Source organism: Varanus komodoensis, unplaced genomic scaffold (assembly GCF_004798865.1).
Source record: "Varanus komodoensis strain SLA01 unplaced genomic scaffold, ASM479886v1 scaffold67, whole genome shotgun sequence".
Lineage (NCBI taxonomy): Eukaryota > Metazoa > Chordata > Lepidosauria > Squamata > Varanidae > Varanus > Varanus komodoensis.
This window is the reverse complement of record NW_025336308.1, coordinates 3446497-3468903: the sequence shown is the minus strand read 5'-3', so window position 1 is coordinate 3468903 and position 22407 is coordinate 3446497. Positions and strand designations below refer to the sequence as shown.

At 46.2% G+C, this 22407-nt stretch overlaps 1 protein-coding gene across 4 annotated transcripts in view; it reads right to left on the bottom strand.

Moving 5' to 3' along the window:
- The window catches only part of ZNF609 (zinc finger protein 609), a 90793-nt gene extending 79652 nt beyond the window's left edge, over positions 1-11141 (bottom strand). For 2 of the 4 annotated variants that reach the window (XR_006416638.1, XM_044450566.1), the window contains exon 1: positions 10785-11141. The gene's annotated coding sequence lies outside the window, so the exon portion shown is untranslated. The remainder of the gene's footprint in view (positions 1-10784) is intronic. The other 2 variants (XM_044450568.1, XM_044450569.1) reach the window with 2 other exon arrangements.
- Between the last annotated feature and the right edge of the window lie 11266 nt (positions 11142-22407).

Below are 22407 nucleotides of genomic sequence, written 5' to 3'. Positions count from 1 at the left end.
GCCATCTTCAATCTGATGAAAAACATCTCTTTCCAAATCATTCTGCCAGTTAATCCCTTTCCATGAAAAATTCCAAATAAGAGTCAGGTTTTCTGTCATGGAGTCAAGAGCTTCATGTCCCCATCTGCACAAATGCCACATGTCAGTTGACCCATAAACTGATAAAGCAAGATTGATCCAATCAGTAAGTTGTGTGGAAACTAAAGAATGGGAAATTCCCATTGTTCTGAAAATAGTGCAAAGATTCATCAAAGCTCGTCCTTTACATACTCCTTTGTGTCTTTAAAAAACTGGCCTACAACTGGCACATTTTTTACATCCCTTTCTTAGACTTCTGATACATGGGTCAGGAACATTATTTTAGCTCAGCATTAGAGTAAAGGACTGCAAAGCACTCGCATGCGACAGGAAACACAGTAAAAGGAATCTTTGCAGCAACTTTCCTCTAATGCCTTATGCAACATAAGCCATAACCCACAGCAAAGCATAGAAGGAAGGGCTCAACCTGTGCACTCTAGCATTGCAATACAACATGCCCATTTGAAATACATTCCAACCACCATCAGAATCACACCAGAACACCTCATTTTTCTTGTGGACACCTTGTTTTCTTCACCTCGTTTTCACAACAGAAGATCATGGGGATGGCCAAAACACCTCCCTCCTATGAAAGTTCACAGGACAGACTGGAAGCCGTCTCTAGAATGACTGGTCTCTCAGCTATCTAGCCAGGTTGTTGTTATACTGTACCTGCTAATATTGCAGACCCTAAGTAATATATGTTCTGTTATACAAAACTCACAGATTACTACTCAGAGGTGCTAGTGTGCTTATCAGTTTTCAGTCACATTAACAGTACAATCCCAAGCATGTTTACTCAAAAGTGAGCCCTACTGAGTTCTATGGGTTTTATTCCCTGGTGTATGCTTAGGACTGCAGCCTCATTCTGTTATTGATGTGACTCAGAGCTATTGCTCCACACATTTTAAAAACATTGAATTATAAAGCTAGTCTCAAAAAGATTCATTATCTTCAACAAATCCCTTCCCAGATTGAGTACCAAACTTCTGCTATCTATTTTGGGGATACAAAGAACATTCAGCAAAAACCATACTACAAAATTAGCCCTTTTCATTTGCGTAAAACAAGACTTGCTCCAAGATTAATTTGACTTCCTCTACTGAAATACTGGAGGAGGGGGGAGAAAGTGGATGAAGAGCAGTGTTGTGATTTGGGAACAATTTCAGCCAGCTCTAATTTTAGTATTCTATGTGGCTACTTCATGCAGTGGTGGGATTTGAAGGTAAATGCCTGTTCCAGACCAATGAGCAAACAGGGAAAAGCAATTATTACAGAGGACTTTTTAAACATTACCTACTTCAAAGCATCTGTAGCAAAGGCACAGACTGAATCAATCCAAATAAGCTACAAGCAATACCTATAACTCCAGCTTTTGAGAAAGTAAACAAGAGTCCAAGCTCAGTCAGGAAAGCTGCAGAACAAGAGTCCAAGCCTAACTGCAGAGTGACCTCCACAATGACCTCATGGACTGAAACCTCACGCAGGTCACTTGCAGGCTGTCACTTCATGGTTAAGTTTCTTCCATCCGGGGCCCCACCGCAGTTGGGCAGCAGACAGGCCTGATCGAAAGCCTCCCCAGGGAGATCACAAATGGGCAGCTCTGGAAGTCTTACTGCCTTCAGTGGAGACAAAAATTATCAGATTCTAAACATGAAGGGCTGCTGCTTTATTGGCTAATGGCCTCAGTTCCATCCGTTCAATAACTAATTAAGCAAGGCATGCTCAGGCTAGATTGGGCTTTGCATGCAGCAGCAGAATGTTTACCTGCATATACGATCTTTCTTCTGCTGTCATGTGTAAGAGCCCGAAGACTGGAATGGAAAAGTTTGTGTTATGCTTTTACCTTAGAGCAGTAGGTCCACCGGCATTGCAAAGTTAAAACAAGCCTCTGATTTGGATTCAACAGTTCCTGGATTTGGGGACTGGGATGGGCAGGACCAGCACAATGGCTTAAGAAAGCCTACTCCAACCTGGCTCCCACAGTGCTGTCCAACCACCCATTATCCCAGATTCAATCCCATTTCCTCAGGTAGGGCTAGGAAAGAGTCTTGCCTGATCCCTGGAAAACAGGTACCAGCCAGTAGCAACAACTCAGGGCACAGCTGAGCCAACTGTTTGACTCAGTTAAGGAAGCTCCCGGGATTCCTGTGCATCTTTGCTGGGTTAGACAGCCTAGTTTCTCTCTGTACTCAAGTAATGTACTGGAAGCTAGTGCAACTTTGTTCTTCTCCCAGCTCCTCGAAAATGCCCTGGCCACTGAACCATTCTCCAGACTGAGGACCTGCGTGGGCTAGAATGCATTCTAAAATGCTGCTCCCAAGGAGTGCTGGTAATAGTCAACACGCATCTTGCTGGGTGTTTTTTTTTTCTTTTAAAGAGGGTAACACAGAAACATATGGCATTTTAAAATGTTCATACTCCAATGGTTTAAGGGATGAAGAATGTTTTTCACCATCCTGTTCAACGCAGAAAACACTGAAACATCTGAGGCATCAGTACTATAAATTGTACAAAGAAAAATTATCCAACCAGGCAAACATCTCCAGTGGGAAGGACACCGCTTCCTGCTCACAGGTACACTTGACTTTCCCACATACTAGACAGCAGCCGTCATTCTTGCATGGAACCCTGCCATTTTGAGAGAACGGCATGCATGCCATCTTTGTGTGCGTTACACTGTGGTACAAAAAACTTTTCTGCCTGATTAATCATGTGTGTGGAAAGAATGCATTATGTACCAGTGATATCCTGTCTGGACATCTGCTTTATTCTTTGCACAGTTATTACCAACCAAAGGCTTATACTGCCAGAACATCACAACTGGCACTGGATCCCCTGTAAGAGCAGTATTTTCATCAAGCTGCCCGTCACAACTTCAACATCCCTTTTCTTGGCTCAGCCACTGCCGGCTCGGGTTTTGTCCCAACAAGTATCACCTGACACGTGCTTACACGGAACTGCATCTGCCATCTTGATGCCCATTCGCCCAGCTGGAAGAGATTCCTTGGGAACTCTCCACAATCCCTTTCGGCTTTACCACCCTAAATGGTTCGGTGTCTTCAGCCAGCTAATTCCAGATCATTTATGAATAAACTGAAAAGCATTGGCCTAGTACGGATTCCTTGTCAGACCCCATTGCTTGCATCCCTTCATCAGCAGAAATTACCCTTTTTTCTACTCTCTGCTTTCTATTCTTTAATAAGGTACTGATCTATATGAGGATCATTTACTCATTCAGGAGTTCTAAATTATCAATAATTTAATATACAGGCTAAGAAGCTCACACATTCACGTGAGAATCCTAATAGATCTTCTTTATATAGGTGGAATAGAATGACCCATTATAAAAAATAAACAAAACAAAACAACCCGATAGTAAACACCTAAAAATCTGGGGATAGCTGCAGAGAACCATATAATGAAATCAAACATTAGTGAAAGGTTGTCTATAGGGGAGCTCTGAAATAAAACTAAATATTAGTTTGAATAGGAAGAGGCCAATTTAGGATGTAATTTTTTTTGTCTCTGTGAGTGGACACAATTTCACTATAGATGGCCTTGGAATTAATCCATTTCTAAAAAGTGAATAGACAGCTAAAGTCATCACTGGAAGCCAAACTCATGAATTTCCAATGCCTTCACTGGGATTTAGAATTAAATGGGTGATCCACAGCACATACACTTATATTCTGCACTGAAAATACCTACAGACTTCAATTTATATGAATACACTACTACCAGTTGGAAAAGAACCATACTCAGTGGAAGCTAAAGTGGTAGACGGAAGGCTTGCAGGCGGCTTTCACACTGACAGCCATTAGCATGTGTGAAGCCAACTATGTAATCCACATTCATATTGCATTCACCATATGTTTTGTGAATGAGTACCTTCTATTCCTCCCTTCTCTGTTATGAGCAATGCAGAATTATTTGTGGTATGCATTCCCCATTCCATTTAATAAAGAAAATGAGGGAACACTCAATACACACCCAAATTATGAAAAACAGTTTGCACAAATTAGACACATATCTGCATGAGGTTTGCTTACTTCTTTAGCACTCATGGTTTATTCTGCAACAACAGTATATAGTACAACAGTATACCGCCAGTCCTAATATCCTTCCCAGTTACCGCTAAAAAATGCCTGGGTCAGAGTGGTACAATAGCATGCACCATTCAAAAACAGTCATGGCAGTGTATCCACCATATAGCATGTGTAAGCTGGATATTGCCAAGTAACGAAACAGTGCATAAAATAGTAATACATAAAAGCAATACATAAAATAGTTTCAAAGGTGGATTAAGAAAAGTTTAAAAATCAACGACTATGCAAAATGTAAGGTATTAGCATTTTGAAGGATTCTGTGTGAAGCTGATTTTTTTAAATGATTAAGCTATGTAGAAGATTGTGAGGAATTTTTAACTATGTGCATTTTATGTCTTCAACTGCTAATTCAATTGCTGTTTTCAGCTTTTAGTTTAAATGTCATTAAACACTGTAGCCTTTTCCACTGTCAAAAGGCAACATTTGAGATTTTAGCTTAAGCTGCTAGCAGACAACAGAGACTGTTATGCACACCTGTCACAGGCTTCAAGCATAAGAAAAGCCAAAATACAACCCACAAAGCCACTTGGGTCGTTTTAACTGTCTGGTCTCTTTACTCATCTGGTCTCTGGGATCTCGCTCCCCACATTCAACACACGGTCATGAATTCTGATGACATTTTCCAGTATGAGTCAGTACTGACTGCGGAGATGGCTTGCTTTTGCTCACAAGGAAATGGTAGCAACCTAATGAAAAAACAGAGGGGAAAACTGTGTGTTGCTGTGGAAGCACAAAGCCAAAAATTTAGCTGTGTGCCCGGACCAGAGAACGGAACTGCCACAGAGCCAAATATCTAGTGGCAAGGCAGTGGCAAACGGCCAGTGACTTTAAATGTGCTATTCCATCCAGACTTCCTCCTTGTAAGTATTTCCCTTTTTAACCTTAGCAGAAGCATCTAAGACCCAAATTAATTTCCTCCTTATCAAGTGTTCAAATCCCTCTGAAGCTGTTCTACATGTGACAGCAAAAATACCCCCAGCAGACGCTGGTCCCAGAAACCTGAGTTAGCCCCACAGTGTTGTGACATGTATCCCTTCTCCTCCTTCAGTACAGTATATTGCATGGTTGAGGCACTTGGTCTGATCACAGCAACATAACCATTTATTGAGCCTGAACTTGAACAAATTATCAAAGAACTACATCGTTTCCCCTGTGCAACTTCCAGCAGGACAACGCTTTGAAGCATAGACTGTCCTAAGGAACAGAAAGCACATTAACAGATCTTGTTGCACAGCTGCTGGTTTTGTTTGTAATTCTGAAGCCAATTATTCATTGTGCATTATACTAAAGCCTAAAGTGCATAAGAACCTGCCTTCAGGCACTTCTGTGAGAACAAGCTCTTATGCATAAATTCTGAACATGGGATTTGAAGGGCCCAGAAATAGCTGTCCAGATCCTTCCGTGAATCTTCAAAGATGTGCTAAATCTTTCTCAGAAGAGGGAATGCTCAAAGAGAGAGCAGTACAACAAAAGGAGGCATATCTTACTGCATGCCAAAAGATTTCCAACAAAGGCAGCCTCCATCGTGGCCAAGCAAACCTGGCTTGGACCCAGGCATCCTGCACAAATTGCCCACTAAGTCCTGAAGGATGCTCTTTAGCAAGCTGCTTACTCTTCCTCATGGGCACAAGCAACTGAAGCTAAATGGTCACCTGGCTCCACAAGGGTCACAGGAGAGCCTCCTGCCCTCTCACTAAGCATGTGATCAATTTGAAGCTATTTCTGAAGCCAGCCACGTACCTTCAAAGAACAGTTCTTTTCATAACTTTCCAGCAGCAGCTCACCTGGAACAATACCATGCTACGTTTACAAGTACTCCAAGCACTATGGGAACAGAGGGCTTGTACCAATGCTGCCACTCTCAAGTGCAAGAAAGGTCCTCCAAAGAATACCAGAGCCCACTACGCTAGGTACCTGAGCTTCAAGTCCCAGTATGGCTTCTTGGTGAAACAGCAGCATAATCCAAACAGCAAGCTGTTTGCCACTGGCTAACAGATATAGTTCACAGTGTATCTGTGAAGAACGGATCACAGAACAGTAGGGCAGAAAGGGGCCTAGAAGGCCATTGGGTCCAACCCCCTGCTAGCTAGGACACTGAATTACACCATTGCACTCAGATGTCTGTCCAGTTGGCTCTTTATTTTTTATCTTTTATAAATAAAAAAGAAATAAATGAAAAGAAAAAGTTACTAAGGGATCTTGTACAAAAATTATATATATTACTTGATGTGGGAATATCACAAAATTGGAACATCTACCCAATTTGTAACTACAATTTTGATAGAAAAATACTCAGTTAAAAAGAGTGCTTAGTTAGATCTTGAATGCCTCCAGTATGGGAGAGTCCACATCCTCCCTAGGGAATTGGTTCTTTTGTTGTACTGCTCTCACAGCCAGGAAATTCTTCCTGACATCTAGTCTGAACCTGGCTTCCTGTAACTTGAGCCCATTATTCCCTGTCCTGCACTTTGGGATGATGGAGAAGAGAGCTTGTCCTTCCTCTTTGTGACAGTCTTTCAGGTACTAGTAGAGTGCTATCATATCAATCCTTACTCTTCTCGAAGCTGAAGATACCGAGTTCTCCCAATCTCTCCATATAGGACTGTGTTTCTAGACTCTGGGTCATTCTTGCTGCTCTCTTCTGAACCCTTTACTTCCACAGGACCATCTTAATGACGCGTAAACTTGTCCCCGGAGTGCTCCCACCTCAGGCAGATGGTAACTTCTTGGCTGTGACACTGTTCTTCAGATATGCTATTTCCAGCAGGATTCTGGTGGCACTCAATAGCACTTGATCTTCTAGTACTTGAACCTTCTTAGTCTCCCACGCCTTTTAATGTAATGTACTTTTTGATGCATTGTTTAATGTTGCATTTTACCTGCTAAACTTAAATGATGCTGTTTTTTTGTTATTATTGTTAGCTGTGTTAAAAATATTATTCAAAGCAAGAAAAATGAACCCATTATGGAAAAGCATATTCGCTTATGGTAATCAATAATAAACCCATGCTATCACTTACAATTTGAACTTAATTCCATTTTAGCTCAGGTGAAAGTCAGAAAACACAACCACCATCTTATCTATGACACCCACCTAACACTGGCTGACTTGTGCACAGACAGTTCCCCCCACCCTAATCCCACACCAAAAGAACACTATTTTTGCACTGAAATTTAAGCACAGCAAATTAGAACCTCCTTACTTTGCACCAAGTTGCTTGACATGTAAAAATTGTTCTGAAAGAGGCATTTCAGATTCAAACTGTAGAGAACAGTACCAGTAAGCAGTATGATACCAGCATACAATAAGTGGGATGACAAATTGGCCCACGGAGTATTGCTTTTCTTATCTTCCTCAACATGTGAACATTTGCATACTTTGCTCATATGATTTTAAACATCACCTCATTACAGGTGGGGAAGGAAACCTGCGGCCAGCAAGATGCCAGACTGCAACTGCTATCATCTGTTACCATTGGCCCTGCTGTAAAACATCTCAAATGCCACAAATTACCCACACCTACATTAGAGAATGAAAGGCATTTGAAAAAGGAGAATTAAATTATCAGGAATATGAATCAGATGCCATATATATGGCATTGCAAGACATTCTTACAAGCAGAAAATCTCAGAATAGAGCTTGTACCTGCCACATGCCACACATCCTCAAACTATGAGCATATCATAGAGTCAAAAGTAATCAAATACAATGCAGAAAGATGCTGACTGGACAGGCTGAAAGTTTCAGATTTGTTAGTCAGAAGGCACAGCCATTCATGTATGGTTACCATCTACCACATTGTAAATAACCACATTAACCCTTCTTACAAATAGATGAAAAAAATCCACCCCCTGCAAGTAAAAGCAGAAATAAGATGATCCTTTGAAACATTAAAAATCTAAATGAGGAAAACCACAGTAAAGATAGCCAAGAAAAATGGAGAGCAGCTAGCTAAAGATTGCCTTGTTAAAGATGTAATACGCATATTTTTTACAAAATGGAGGCGTGCTAGAGAATAAGTAGGGCCATCAGACATCAAGGTTTGCGATTTCTCATCTCACACAGTGAAGATTTGGAAGAAACAATGCTACAAAGTCTTTACATCTGTCTTGAAACAAAGTGTATCTTAGAGAGCCATTTCAGTTAGCAAGTGTGAAAATTTTTCAGAGTCACATGGGATTCTGAATTTATGAGGCCGATAAACTACTGACATCAATGTATAATCCCTAACTAAAAGGGCAAGTCAATTAACACATATGAATGGATGTTCGGGAAAATGTATTTCATAACTCTTAAGATTTTTAAAATGTTAAAATGTACAGTGACTTTAAAAAAATAAACTCCCTAGGATTTGGGCAGGGGCTTATTTGTAATCCACAAAATTAAGTCCGAAGCAGATCAACAATAATTCTGAGTCCAAAAGAGAAGAAGTGGTGTTTGAAGTTTACAGTGTAATCCTATGCCAACTTACTTGAAAACGCCTTCTGTATTTAATGGGACTCATCCACTAAGAAGTGTTCACAACTGCAGAGGTAGAACACTGAGCTAATAAAGCAACTACACATAATCCGGAATCTTGTTACGATCACAGCTATGCACAACATCTTCCCATTTTGAATCCCGTCCATGAATTCACAATACCTGCATACCTACAAGATTTGTAATAACCTGTGCTAAGCCCATAAAACAGAGCAGAGCATAAATCAAACAATTTTACAGAGTAAGGGCTATTACACAGAGAACACAAACCCTGACTTTGTGTATTTGTACATAAGTCAAATAGCCACCCCAAGTACTGTAAATTCCATCATAGGCAGAAAAATACAATCACGCTCTAGCAATCAAGCTTGGAGCATCTTCATGTTGTAGTTCTACAGGATATTTCACCTGCCCATTTCCTCCTACAACTGTCAGCAGCTGCTAAGCAGCCTTCACTTCTTCACATCAAGGGCACGGTGAGGAGCTGTCATTTCCCAGAGGCAGGCACACTTCAGAGCTAGGCAAAACAAGGGCCAGATGATGTAAAAGCAGCAAGAACATCTAGAAGCACTGCAGGGAAAAGACAGGTCTGAATACTATGTTCTCAATACACCCTCATTCAAAACGCAATTGAAACGTACTTTACACAGTAAGGTAAATTATTCAGAAGTTTGTGATTTTGTACAATTCCAGAAGATACTAAAAACAGCAGCATGGTTTCATTGGCCAAGCACAGAGCCAACTTATAGTCAACCAGTCACCCAGAACCAGTAACGATTTCTTCTACGCAATACGAGTTACAAGACCATCTTCTTCCCTGTCCATGGCCCACAAGCATAGACAAGCACATCTGTGCTTATCTCTATGGCTAAGCAAGACATCTTTATTACAACCACCAGTAAACAGAAAACAGAAGCAACCTTACTTCCTCAAACACAGGATTTCACAAAGGTAGCACAAAAGGAACTTATACCAAACGGATATTAACAGGTGCATGCTACCGATCTGTTTGACTACCTGAACAGACTTTGGACTGGTGTATCATTACCTGCCATCAAGCAATGATTCATATGAGCAACTGCCCAGGCTTCTAACCAAGCCAGTTGACATGAAAGGCAGACCCTGGCTACACACCCAGGAAACGCGCAGGACCAGCTTCTCACTGGCTTGTATGTGCATGCTCGACACAAAAGGTGCACCATCACCTGTATGAAGCTGCTTTACATGCATGGTGGTGATACAAGGGGCCATCGAAGCCACAGCAATCACACAAACTATGTACACAACATACAACCACACTGGCGAGCCAGATCACATGAGTCCACGTCGAGGGCAGCCCAAGACTGTACCTCGAAGCTCCCACGGAAGCTGCGGAGGTCAGAGTGACGTAGGGAACGCCCCAAGTGTCAAGGCGTCGCAACACACGCATCCCCGGGCATGCACAGCCTGCCTTGGCCCAGACGTGCTCCCGCGATCCCCCCTGGGCAAGCCTCGGGGGCTCTCTAAGGTGACCCTGACCCGCCCTTTGCGCGGAGGCCCCGCCGCGGCCCGACAGCCCAGGGCGGCGGAGCGGGGCCCGAGGCCAGGCGAGCCCGCAGCCCGCCCGCCCGCCCGCCGCAAGGCCGCCCCTCGGGTACCCGCGCGCCTGGCGGCCAGCGGGCAGCCGCGCGGCTCCTGCTCGTCGGAAGCGGCGTGGGAACGAGCGCGCGTCCCTCCCCTCCCCGCCCCGCGGGACGACCGAGCACATGCTCCCGGCCGGTGCGGCGCCGACTGCGCGGGAGCACGGCGTGCTCGGCAGGCTTTGTGTGCGGGCGAAGCACGGCGCCCGCCGGCCCCAGCCTCCGAGTTCGGGGGGCGGTCGAGCCCCCGAGCGGGAGCAGGCGGGGGCTCCTGCCCTGCCCCCCGGAGCGGGGCGCGAGCCCCGGGCTGCGGGGAGGGGGGCGCCCCGCGGAAAGCGACTTTCGCTCCTCCGGCCCGACGAGAGGCGCGGGCCAGGCCCGGGCCTAGCGTGCCGCCACGAGGAGCCGAGCCCGGCCCCGGCCCCGGCCCCGCGGCCTCGGTGGCTCCTCCGCCCGCCCCCGAGCCGCCCGCCCGCCCCGCTTTCCCATCAGGCTCACCTAGAGGTACCGGCCCGTGCCGGGCGCGCCTCTCCGCCGCCGCCGCCGCCGCCATGGAGCTGCCCTGCGTCGCCGCAGCTCCTGCCTAAGGGCCCGGGCTGAGGCCCGTCATCGCCGCGGAGCAGGAGGGGGAGGGGGCCGCGCGCGCGCCGCCGCCGCCGCCGGGATCGCGGTCCGGTCCGTGCTCAGCCTCCCTCCGCGCGGCCACCAGAAAGGGAGGGGAGGGCGGGGGCTCGCGAGCGTGGAGCGCGGAGCCCGGATCTGGAGGGAAGGAGGGAGGGGCGGCGGGAAAACGCGGCGCCGGGATCCGGGAGCGGAGCGGGAGCTCGGGAGAAGGAGTTGTTTCTTCACCCCTCTCGAGAACGGAGGGAAAACCCGGCGCTCGGAGCCCGGGACAGGGGCGGGGCGGGGAAGAGAACAGGAAATTCCGTGCGCTCGGAGGCGCCGCCAGTCGGGGAGAAAGCCCCTGCTGGGCTCGCGTGGCGGGCGCGGCGGGGCGGCCCGCCAGAGTCGGAGCTCCGGGCCCGCGGCCGCCGAGAGGCCCCCGCCCGGGCGCGCTGCTGGAAGTGGCTTCCGGGACGGGACGGCCTCTGCCCCCCGGGCTCCCCCCGCGCTGCGCGTGGCCGTGTGCGCCGGAGGCCGCGCTCTGGAACCGGGCAGCCGGCCCACGCCCCCCCCCCCGCAGAAACGGAAGACTGGGTCCCTTGGACACGCGCGCGCGCGCACACGCACTTCGGCGCAACCTGGCGCGCCCGCTCCGCTGGCAAAGCGCCGGGTCCCTCGAGGCCCTCCGGCGGCCTGCTTCTGGCGCTCCGGCCTGCAGGCGGAAGCAGGTCGGAGGCCTCCCGCTTCGGGGGCCCGCTCTGCCCCGGAGGCCAGGCCGGTGCCTGGTACCGCTTTTGGCAGCTTCTGGAAAAACGGCTTTCGTGAAGCAGCTAGCTCTGGTTCTTGCTTCAGCGGGTTTTGTTCCTTTTACTCTCTTCTGTTTCGATTGTTTACTACTCTAGTCTGTCCGTATGAGAATATGGAGCAGTATAGAACTGTTGTAGGTGAACGAATGGAGAATAAAACCCACAGAGCCCACTGCAACAGGTGGGATTGACCAGGTAACAGTTCAGTAGCCCCTTCAGAATCCAGTTGCACAGCAGTCCAAGGTGGGTCAACTCGGAAGTGCCGCTGAATGAGCTGCCCCCCCAGGGATGCTCCCCATTCGCACTTCCAGGAAGCTGGAGAGCAGTTCTGAGGCTGCTCCCTGAAAACCCATGTGCCTCTTAGTCAGTCAGTTTGGTTTGGCTTTTGAGTTACCATGCACAGGATTGCTCTGCAAGGAGGAATGGGCGACCAAAGAGGTCCCAAGCCAGGATCTGGAGGCCACGCATGCGCATTTGCTGGAGCCCGTTTAGTTCTGTGTCAGTCCTGGTTGTGCAGGAGTACACCTGATGCTGGATCTTACCTGGTTCAACAAAAATGTAATATAATCAGAACGTCTGTTCCCACAAACATTCATCCAACAGCATTTCATACCTATTGCAAACTGACTTCAAGGACAGCCCAGTGTAGCACCTCAGCTGTCAAATCAGTCCAAGCTGGTAAAAAGCTCGTTTGTTCTCAACACATCTGTCAAGAAGAATGTGTGCCTGGCCAGCGGATGGGCATTTCATGAAGAGAGATTCTATATAATAGATTCAGCATGACCTTTCTGAGTTACATACATTTAGGATGAATTGTGTTTAGTTATTCTTCAACCTTTTTATTTTGCAAGAATGGAAGTTCTGATGTTACAAGTATTTATGGTTTTATAAGGTATTCTTATCCTGTTTGTCATTATCATTAGTTAATAAGCACAACAGCCCTGAGTATGAGTTGTTACTGAATTGTGTTTTTGTGTTCTGTGGACTCAGCTGACCTGTTATTAACCACACAGAACCCAGAATTCACAACTGATCAAAAATCCACAAGCTGGTTTTGATGACACACTTGGCCCATAGGGAATTGTTTAACTCACAATAATCTGCAGTGCAAGCATTTTGAATATGTAGCCTTCACTGGGGAGATCCCATGTCATGCAACCTTAGTCATCAGAGGTTATTTGAGGATTTAACAGCTTCCACATAACCTTTGGTTTGTTGTGAGGGTTGTTTAACCCTCAAATAAACTTCCACATTTGCATGATACAGTAACCCCTGAACTTGTATGTTAAAAATATCACCTATTGTGTACACTGACTTGTGAGTTACAACCCCTGATGAGCCAGTTTGTTGCATGGACTGGTGGTTGATTATTAAATCATGTTTAACAGACCATGGTTTGCTGGCACAGCTGCAACGCAGCAACTCACAATTCAACAACCACCCATACTCTGGTTTGCGGTGAACCCGGTCGTTTACTTTAGATGCCTCTGCTGCTTTTGGGTACAATCTGCAGTCGATCCCCAGTGCAAACAATCCTATAAAAAGAAATGGGAACTGCAGAAGAGATTCTGTCCTTTCCCTCTCCTTTGTAAAGAGCCAGTGTGGTGTAGTGGTTAAGAGCATGGGACTAGGACTCGGACGATCTGGGATCTAGTCCCTGCTCAGCCATGGAGCCAACTGGGTGACTTTGGGCCAGTCACACTCTCTCAGCCCAACCTACCTCACAGGGTTGTTGTGGGGATAAGATGGAGGAGGAGAATGATGTCAGCTGCTTTGAGCCCTTTGTAGGGAAAAGGCAGGATATAAATCGAAAAATAAATAAATAAATAAAATAAAGGAAGCAGGCAAGGCTGCTACGGCTGCAGCAAATGTCTTCCATGTAATCCTGCTCCATCACTGCTTACTGCATTTGTGCTCCTAGGCACTGAATCAGAGGCAGGAGGTGGAGGAGAAAGAGGCAGCAAGGAAGCCTTCGCTTCCCTTACTCAGCTCTCCGCACACTGCCTAGCCAGGAGCCCTCCGTCTTCACACGGTGGCATGATTTACAAGACTGATTGCTGATTAGATTGTTCTGTCCAGTTATGCAATAAATAAAACCGCTTACTCCAGTAAGGGGAATAGCGCTGGCCTGACCCGCAGCAGCAAGCATCTTTGTAGCCAGGGGAGATTTATTGCCTTTCAAGAACTTCATCAGACTTCTGTAAATTAGTCCCGGCTTGGCTTTCCTTCAGCTGGCAGTACATTATCCGCTTTCACAGCTGTTAAGAGAGCTACTCAGGGTGAGTCTGTTCCATGGAACAGGCGCGCTTGGCCTTTCGTGGCCCACGCCTCGCAAGGCCATTTTTTGGATGTTCCAAACCAGTCCAGAGGTCAGAGCACTGAGCATTATAGCTTTGGTTTCTAAAATATACATAGTAAGTAAGATGATCGCTTTGGGATACTGTGACACAATCCTGGGAATGTCAACTTGGAATTGACTCCCAACGGATCTCAGTAAGACTCGCTTTGAGGAAAGTTCACACAAGATCGCACCTTTAGTGTGAATTCCTGCAAAAATCACAAGCTTTGGTAATAATGCCAGCTGCAGCTCAGAATGAAAAAAAAATCATTAATTTGTATACCATTAATTGAAAGAACCCTTAAAGAGATCAACTTTCCTATATATCATTCACTGGTAGCTTGCATGTATATTATTTCATGTTTATACCGTTCCAATAGTCACAGTTGTTTGAGCAATTCACAACAATTTATAAAAACTTAGACACAGCTGGAATAAAAAGAGCAACATTTTTTCGAATATACACAGTTTAAGGACAATTTAACAGCTTTTTTTTAGTACAAACTAACCCTTTTGAAAACAGCTCATGTGAATACCACATCATGCCAGTAAAAACTCTTATCCGTCGGGGAGAAAGGGGAAGCCTTAACCTGATGCAGAAAAGACTTGGCACCAGGTGGGTTTCAGTGCAGAGATATTTTGCAGTTGGGAGGCAGCCACTGGGAAGTTCCTCTCCCTCGCTGCTGAATCCCAGCCTCCCTCAGAGGAAGGAAGGCGGGCCTCAGATTTGGATCCCTGTGTCCAGGTAAACTGAGGTAGGGAGAGACTCTCCAACAGGTACAGCAACAGCAAGGCGCATGTTCTTCTGCACAATGGCCCCATGTTATGAAATGCCCACCCCTTTGATATTTGGGAGGTGCCAGCTCTGGTGTGTGTTGAGCACCAGGTAAAGACTCATTTCTTTACCAAGGTCCAATTTGAATGAACACGCTGTTCAGGTTGTTTGTTAATTGTCTTGTGGAGAGTATTGTTTTAAGGTTTTTTAAAAATAAATATTTGATATAAGTATCTTGGTATTCAATATTTAAACATCTATTACAATGTAGTTTAAAGCTGTAAAACACTTAATTTTTTTTTAATAGTAAGCAGTATATAAATCAACATAAATATTTTTAACTATCTAGAAGCCTCATTCATTGTTTGAATGTAAGTTTCTGTCTTTAAAGGGTTTAATAGAGTATTAAAATATCGATTCATTTGTTGAATGAGTTCCTTTTTTATCTTGGCATCTCCATCAATGGTGGGGTTTTGGAGCAACAAGAGGTGGACTGTTATTATCTCCTTGGCATTGTTTAATAACTTATTCTTTGTGGAGGGAAGCAGTAGGCATGAATAAATATCATTTTAAATACACCTTTTCAAAATTACACCTGCAATTCTACTGCATACTGTAAGATACAGTCCAAGTCATTGGGCATCATTCTCAAGTTCTATAGTTGCCATTGAACAAATGATGACTGTGTTCATTAGTACTGAATGGGGGCGTGTGTGTGTGTGTATTGGAGGGAGGGAGAGGAAACGCACACAGTAGCACTTTTTGCTTTCTCCTATTCCCCACTGGTGGTCAAGGGGAAGAAGTTTCCTCATCCCTGAAATAATCTTTAATCATTGAAAATCAATGAAAATTCCCATTGTTGAACTGATTACTGGCTAAGGCACATATTGGATCTGGTGGTGAACAAGATGTAGTTCTGAAAAGTTTCCATTTGGGGCCTTTGAGGAAAGTGTGTGTTTTGGAGGACCTCGTCTCAACAGCAGCAGCCCCAGCGTGCGCTGCAGAGAATTCTTGGGCTGTGGGCGCACTTGAGAGCCTTGCGGCCACGGTCACAAAGATGCCAATAACCTGAGCCGGTCCCTAATGGATGAGGTGCACCATTCTGTGCATGTGTGCACAAACGTTTGCCTGCTTGCCCCCATGTATCCTGCCCCACTCCATTTCTGCTCCAGCTCAAGCCTTGCCACCCAGCCAGAGCCAGAGTGAACACTGGCAGGTCCCCCGCTTCTCGTATTCTGTCTCTCCACAGTCTCACGCATAACTCACTGAATTTGCTAGGAGTAGCAAAATAGATTTTTCCTTCAGTGCAAGAGCTATGGAGCTTCGAATGGAAGAAAAATGGGATGGGAGCCTTTCGATTCCTGTTATAGGAATGCCGCAGATTTCTTGTGCTGCTCAAAGTGTCTCTAATTGAGTTGGCCTCTCTCATTCTCTCATCATCATCATGGGGGAAAGGGAACTGTGAGGCTCCAAAAGAGGACCCAGCTGGCTCTCATGCCAGGCTCCAGCACAGAACCTCTACTTTGAAGATCCAACTACCTGCAGGACTGTTACAGGCATTTCTAGAATGAAAAACATTTGAAAATTTGAGAAATGCAAGGGACAAAGGACAATTGTTCTACAATCTAAGTGGTATTGTTTTGCTGTGTGTTTTGGAACCCTTTTGATCCTTCTGCTCTTAAGCACATTTTCAAGGTCTTGTATCTTGTTTAGCCTTCACCCTGTGCAAAGGTAGACCAAATTGTGGCATAGATTGATTCCCAGCGTGGAAATACTTTACTTTGGAATATTTTTTGCGCATAGGGAATGACCTATTTATCATCCTAATAAATTTGTTTTCCATCCATGGGAATGGAGGTTGATGTGTTTTCTCAAAAGAGATGATTTTTAGAGGAAGGAAAGGATGTTAACACACACAAGGAATGGATGCGTCTGCTGTTGCTGGGGCTTGTGGCCTCACTTTGAGACAAAACCAGCTCTCTCTCGTTGGGAGTGCCTTACTGCAATTTCACAAGTGGAGAACCCAAGCAGTTCGTCTTCCCCTTGAAACATTTTGTAAGATGTTTCTCCCTCTGGCATTTTGAATGTGATTCTTCCTGTCTTTCTTGACAGTTCCAAACCAAATTAACTGCCAAGAAGATTTTGAACCTGATACGGAGCGTCTTAGAGGCAAGATCCAGGTGAATTGTGTTTTAACATAGCCTTAGCCGAATGCCTGCCTGCTTCCCAAACCTATCAGCGTGGATTTAGTTGCATCACAAAAAAAATTTTAAAATCTGCTGGAAGGGTTTAAAGTATCTCATGTGATGGAATTCCTTGACTAGGGAATCCTGGTTTTCTCTGTCTTTGTGGGCTTTTGGCAAACAGAGGAAAGCTTTTATTTTTAAGAAGGCCTTTGAAGTAGCTCATGTAGGCATGATCTCGCAGTGTTAGGTCCTTTGGTCCCACTATTTCAAGCAGGTATTCACACACTCCCCTTTAAATCAGTTTAATTTCAGATTGCAATCCTAATGCACATACCTGATCCTAGAGTGGCACTATTTTGCAATGGTTCTGCTCCTGCTCGAAGGGTTGATTCCAGAAAGTGGCACTGGGGGGGGTTATTGCTCCGCACCTTGGCAGTTATGCCATGAGGTTCAACAGGGCTCAGTTTTATCCTCCATGCTGCTTTAGCAGCTATATGAAACTGCTGGGGAAAATTGGGGGGTGGGGGGAGCTGATGTGTCAAGGCTCAGGCAAGAGACTCTTATCATACTGTGGCCCCCTTGCACTTACTAAGCACAGGCTACACAACCCATGGGTAGTTGAGGCTTTGTCAATGCGAGTTTCAGCCGATGCTTCGAGCTTCTTGTCCCTCCACAGCCCAGAGTTCCAGCTTCAGCAGTCCCTCCACACTAAACAGAAGCAGGGCATGTCTGGGTTGCTTGTGAAACTGGATACAAAGCGGAAGCAACGGACGTGAGGGAAGCGGCATGCTCTCGTGCCGCCATCACAATGCAATGCACGGGTTCACCAACCCATCAGTCGCCATTCTGTGCAGGCCAGCTCTGCACGTGCTCACTTGGTGGCCGGGTGCTTGTCACCAGCAGCAAGTGGATGGCAAATGACCGTGTTGTTACTGCACTGCCATTGTCTTTATTGTCTCCATTTAATTTCCCGCTGCTTGCTTCTCTCCACCCGCAACCCTCCTACAATATATATACTGTAGCTAAACTGGAAACTCTCCATAGTGCTTGGTGCATCTGATTAAGCAGGCTACAGTCCAGAAACCTGCATATCTACTGTCCCAAATACTTATGCCAGGATTAATGTGAAGTTTTTAAGGGGCTACAATGTTCTGTGGTGTTTACGTACAACTGAGGAAGCCCCAAAGAGTACAATAGGACTTTCATACCAGAAAATACAGGCAGGACTGAGCCACTGAAAAGCGTTTTAGTGTTCCTACCTTCATCATGGAACCACCTGAAGTGCGCTCTGGTTGTCTAGAAAAGCTTACAGCACACCAAAATAAACTTGCTCGTCTTTAAGAAGCTGTAAGTCTCTGTTGTACAGCAGTACAGCCTCATGTGCATTTTCAAAATGATCAGGTGTCAAAGTGATAGCAAAAGTATCCCTTGGAAAAAAGGACATGGAAATCACATTAAATATAATTGCAACAGAGCGGCTTTGGGCAATGCCGCCACCAATGGGCACAAACTGCAAGAACTCATTTCTCCCTTCCAGCAAGATCAAAAATGAATAAAGGTAAGTACTTTATCATTTCTTTCCAATTAATTACGTAGGTCAGCCCTTTAGAGTCTGATAATGGATTACTATAGGAATAAGGTTCCATATGGCCACAGTCATGCATCTTCTGGTGCATTTTCTAGACGCAAGAGCCAGGGAACCCAAACTGCTGGAAAGGCATTATTTTTCTGGCAACCACAGGCTGCCCTCACCTGATGTGCTCCTTTTTCCCCTTATCTGGACAATAAATGAGGTTTGTCAGGCACCGTTAATTTTTTTGAGGGAGGGATTCCACCCGTCTGAAGAATGGCAACAGCAATTCACACTGCAATCAGCATGTATGTTAAAATTCGTGTATGTAAGATGGATTCTACTACTGTGACAATTGCTCTGCCTTTTGCATTTAGCTAGCAACACTCCCCTGCCCAATTGTATCAAAAGGAACGATTATTAACTTAAGCCTTTTAAAAAATATTAATTCCTCTCTCTCACCTATAAAGCAAAAATGTAGTTATGCTTTCCTTGGTCTTTTCTGAATCTGAGGTGGGTTGGTTATATTTTTTAAATAACTTTCATTGATTCTATTTAATATTTTTATCTTTAAATTGTGTATCTTTTACATTTTGAATGTGTTAATTTTGAATCACTTTAAAGCAACCTAAAAGGAAACACAGTATAAATACTATTATAAACACTATTGTGTTAAAGCAAAACTGAGAAATATTTTAAAAAGTGACTTGTTCAACTTTGAGATAGCTAATTATTTAAACACAAGCAACTCAGAATTTCTAGCCTTGTTATGTAATGGAACCACCAAGAATCAAAGCATTCCTGGATTGTTAGAAGTGGAAATAAGGAGTGCATGATTCACACACTGATCCTTGCAATTCCTGGCTTAAACAGCCCAGGAATTGACGCTGTGATGCAGGTGTGGACTCACCATGTAGTTCCTGGCTGAGTAGGGATCTTAGCTCAGCTGACCTGTCAGACTAGAAACCGCCATTCTTAAGGTGGACTATCTGGAATAAGCTAAGCAGAAGTGGGGAATATATGCCTTTCCAGATACGGCTGGACTGCAACTCCTATCAACTCTTGCCAGCATAGCCCATAATGAGGGATGACAGGAGGGGTAATCCAATAACATCTGGAAGGTCAGACTTTTCCCATTTGGGGGCTAAAGAGAGGTTAAGAACTTCTGAGAAAAAACCATCTGCACATTTTTATTAGAACAGGTGTGACCTTAATTCATCACACCTTTGAAAAGTAAACACATTTTAATGCTTTCCTCCTAAAGCCAGGAGTCTCCAGCAGTCACCTCCAGAAAAGGCCAGACTTTCCTCAGTCTCCAAATACTGTGTTATATCCTTGGAGCTAGATCAGACAAACATTCCCCAGTGAACATGACTGAGTCTGGTCCTCTCTGATAGACAAGCCCCCAGGCTAGCCAAGGGTATGTGTCTTGCATTGACTTTCTGTCAGAGCAATATTTCTGTCAAGGCCAGAAAGGAAGATCAGACAGATTCCCCAGTTGTTTTGCTTTTCCCACTTTTATGTAGTTTCTTTGCTCATGCGAAGATTTTTCAGCCTAGTTATTTTGAAAGGGCTGTACAGGAGGGCCGCGGCAGTAGACAGACAGAGGCAACTTTAGAGCAGGAGGAGAAATACAGACCCCATTAAGGAAGCTTTCAGGGGCGGAGGATCCGTGGCCTCCAGAGGTTGTTGGATCCCGATTTGTCAGGCACAGCCAGGATGGCCAACGGTCAGGGACCACAGGCAGGGTGGTCCCACATCTGGAAGGGCACATGATCCCCAGCCTGTCGTTCCACTGTGCAGCCTCCGGTGAGTAAAACAGGAATGACCCCTCCTCCCCTTGGGTGGGCTTCTATGCGCAAGCTGCACAGCATGGCAGAAAAGGACAGAGCGATACAGGGCACCAGTGCCTCTATCGAAACAATTTAAAGCATCAGTGTTGTGCGCAGTGTGTGTGACATTTGGGGTTGTCTTAATACTGGTATGCCTAGGGTGACTCCTGTCAGTGGGCCCACAGCTGCAGTGGGGGGCCCCTGACATCAGCCTGAGCCATAATGGATTCAGCCTATTTCCTATAATTTTGGAAAGAAAGGGTTAGGGGGAAGAATTTGGCATCCTTCATACACAGAATGCGAGAGAGGATCAAATCTGACTCTGTGTTCATGGCCTCCCGAGGTGCCTGGCTCCGTTTATCCTCACTCTACTCAACCCAGCTTCTGGCAACCCTTTCCCTGCCTCACTTCTCTCTCTGTTAAGCTGGGACCATCCTGCCTAGATCAAGGGAGGGCGGCTGCAACTCGCCATCCAAAGGAGCAGCAAGGGCACCAAACACAAGCGTGCTTTTGGGGGAAGGTGGCAGTCCTCCACGTGCACGGACTCCCCCACTGGGACGATCTCCCAAGCTTGTACATCGCCCCCCAGCTCCTCCACGGAAGGCGGCTTGTGTCGGGGCTCGCGTGAAACTGCACTGTTGGTTGTGACCAGCAGGGGAAGGAGAACACCAGGCTCTGCTCCTCCTGCCACACACATTCCCAATCTGCTGGGGCAGACTGAAGACCTCCGTCTGGTGGCCAGGCGGAGAAGGCGGCCCAGCACACCCTACAAGTACTTGCAGGATGGGCATCAGATCAGTAGGTACTTGCAGGATGGGGATCAAAAGAATCCTGCCAACCAACCAGCTGAAAGCGCCAGGACAGGCTTCTCAGTCCCGCGTGGCTCTGCCGCAGCAACACGGCTCGTCATGGCCCCGATGGTGGCTTCTCGTTCGTTAATCCTGCTTCTGCTTGTGCCTGGCCTCCGGCCCTGCCCTGCCTTCCTGGTATCTGACCGCTGCCTTTGTCTCTAGCCCTGCTACATATGGCCAAGTTCTCCATCTCCTTCGGCCTGCTTCTCTAGCTGAAGACACCTACTGACCTTGTGGAGCTAACGGGCAGAGTATCATCCTCCAGCCAGTCGCTAAAAGTACGGAATGAATTCCATGAGCCCAAGGGTGGTATGTATACTTATCTCACTTATCTTTTTTCTCTTGATGCGAAGCAACTCCATGCCACAAGCAAATTATGTTGACATTGCCGTGAGTGGCAATGCAGGCTCAGCTTCTGGGCTGGTGCCAGTCTCTTGCATGAGCTACGGAGCAGTTGGTAAGCAGAGATGAGGAGTGGTATACAAGAGGTGGAACCTTCTTAGTGGTGCTAATGGGATACTGTGGACCACTAATGACGGAATCCTTTCCCAGAGGAGCTCCACCTGGTTACCTCTCTTACCATTTAGTTGCAGGAAATCTTTCAAATATCAAGGAGCTTTGAATGTGTGAAAAGAACTTCTTTAAACTGTGGCCTGTTAGTGCTGTCCTTGGGATGTAAAAGCAGTCCACCATGTCGATGTAGAGCAGCACAGTGCAGAAATTACTACTGGACCCACTAACATATACATTAAGGAGCCAATCGGCAAGGTAGCTCAGCCCCTGCCCTGCCTCCGTGCATCCCCCGCACCTTCCTGCTGCCGTCAGAGAAAGGCGCACCACTGGAAGCGAAAGGGACCTGCGTGATCAAAGCCAAGGTGGAGAAAGCCATGGATGCAGCAGTGCACGCATCTGGGTTGCTTTACGGGGGGACTGCGAGATGTCCATGGAGGACAAGGCGAGTGCTGGCTCCACCAGGTGCTGTTTCCACTATCAGGGGCAGCATGGCTGTGTGCAGCAGTGGCTGGAGCGCGCGAGTGGCAGGGCTGTGCCCTCGCGTCCCGCCTCCGGGATCCCACGGCGTGGCCGGGCCAGTGCGGGCCTCTCCCCGGCCCCAGCACGGCTGCCCTCGGATGCCCGTAGCGATGCTGCAGGTGCTCCCT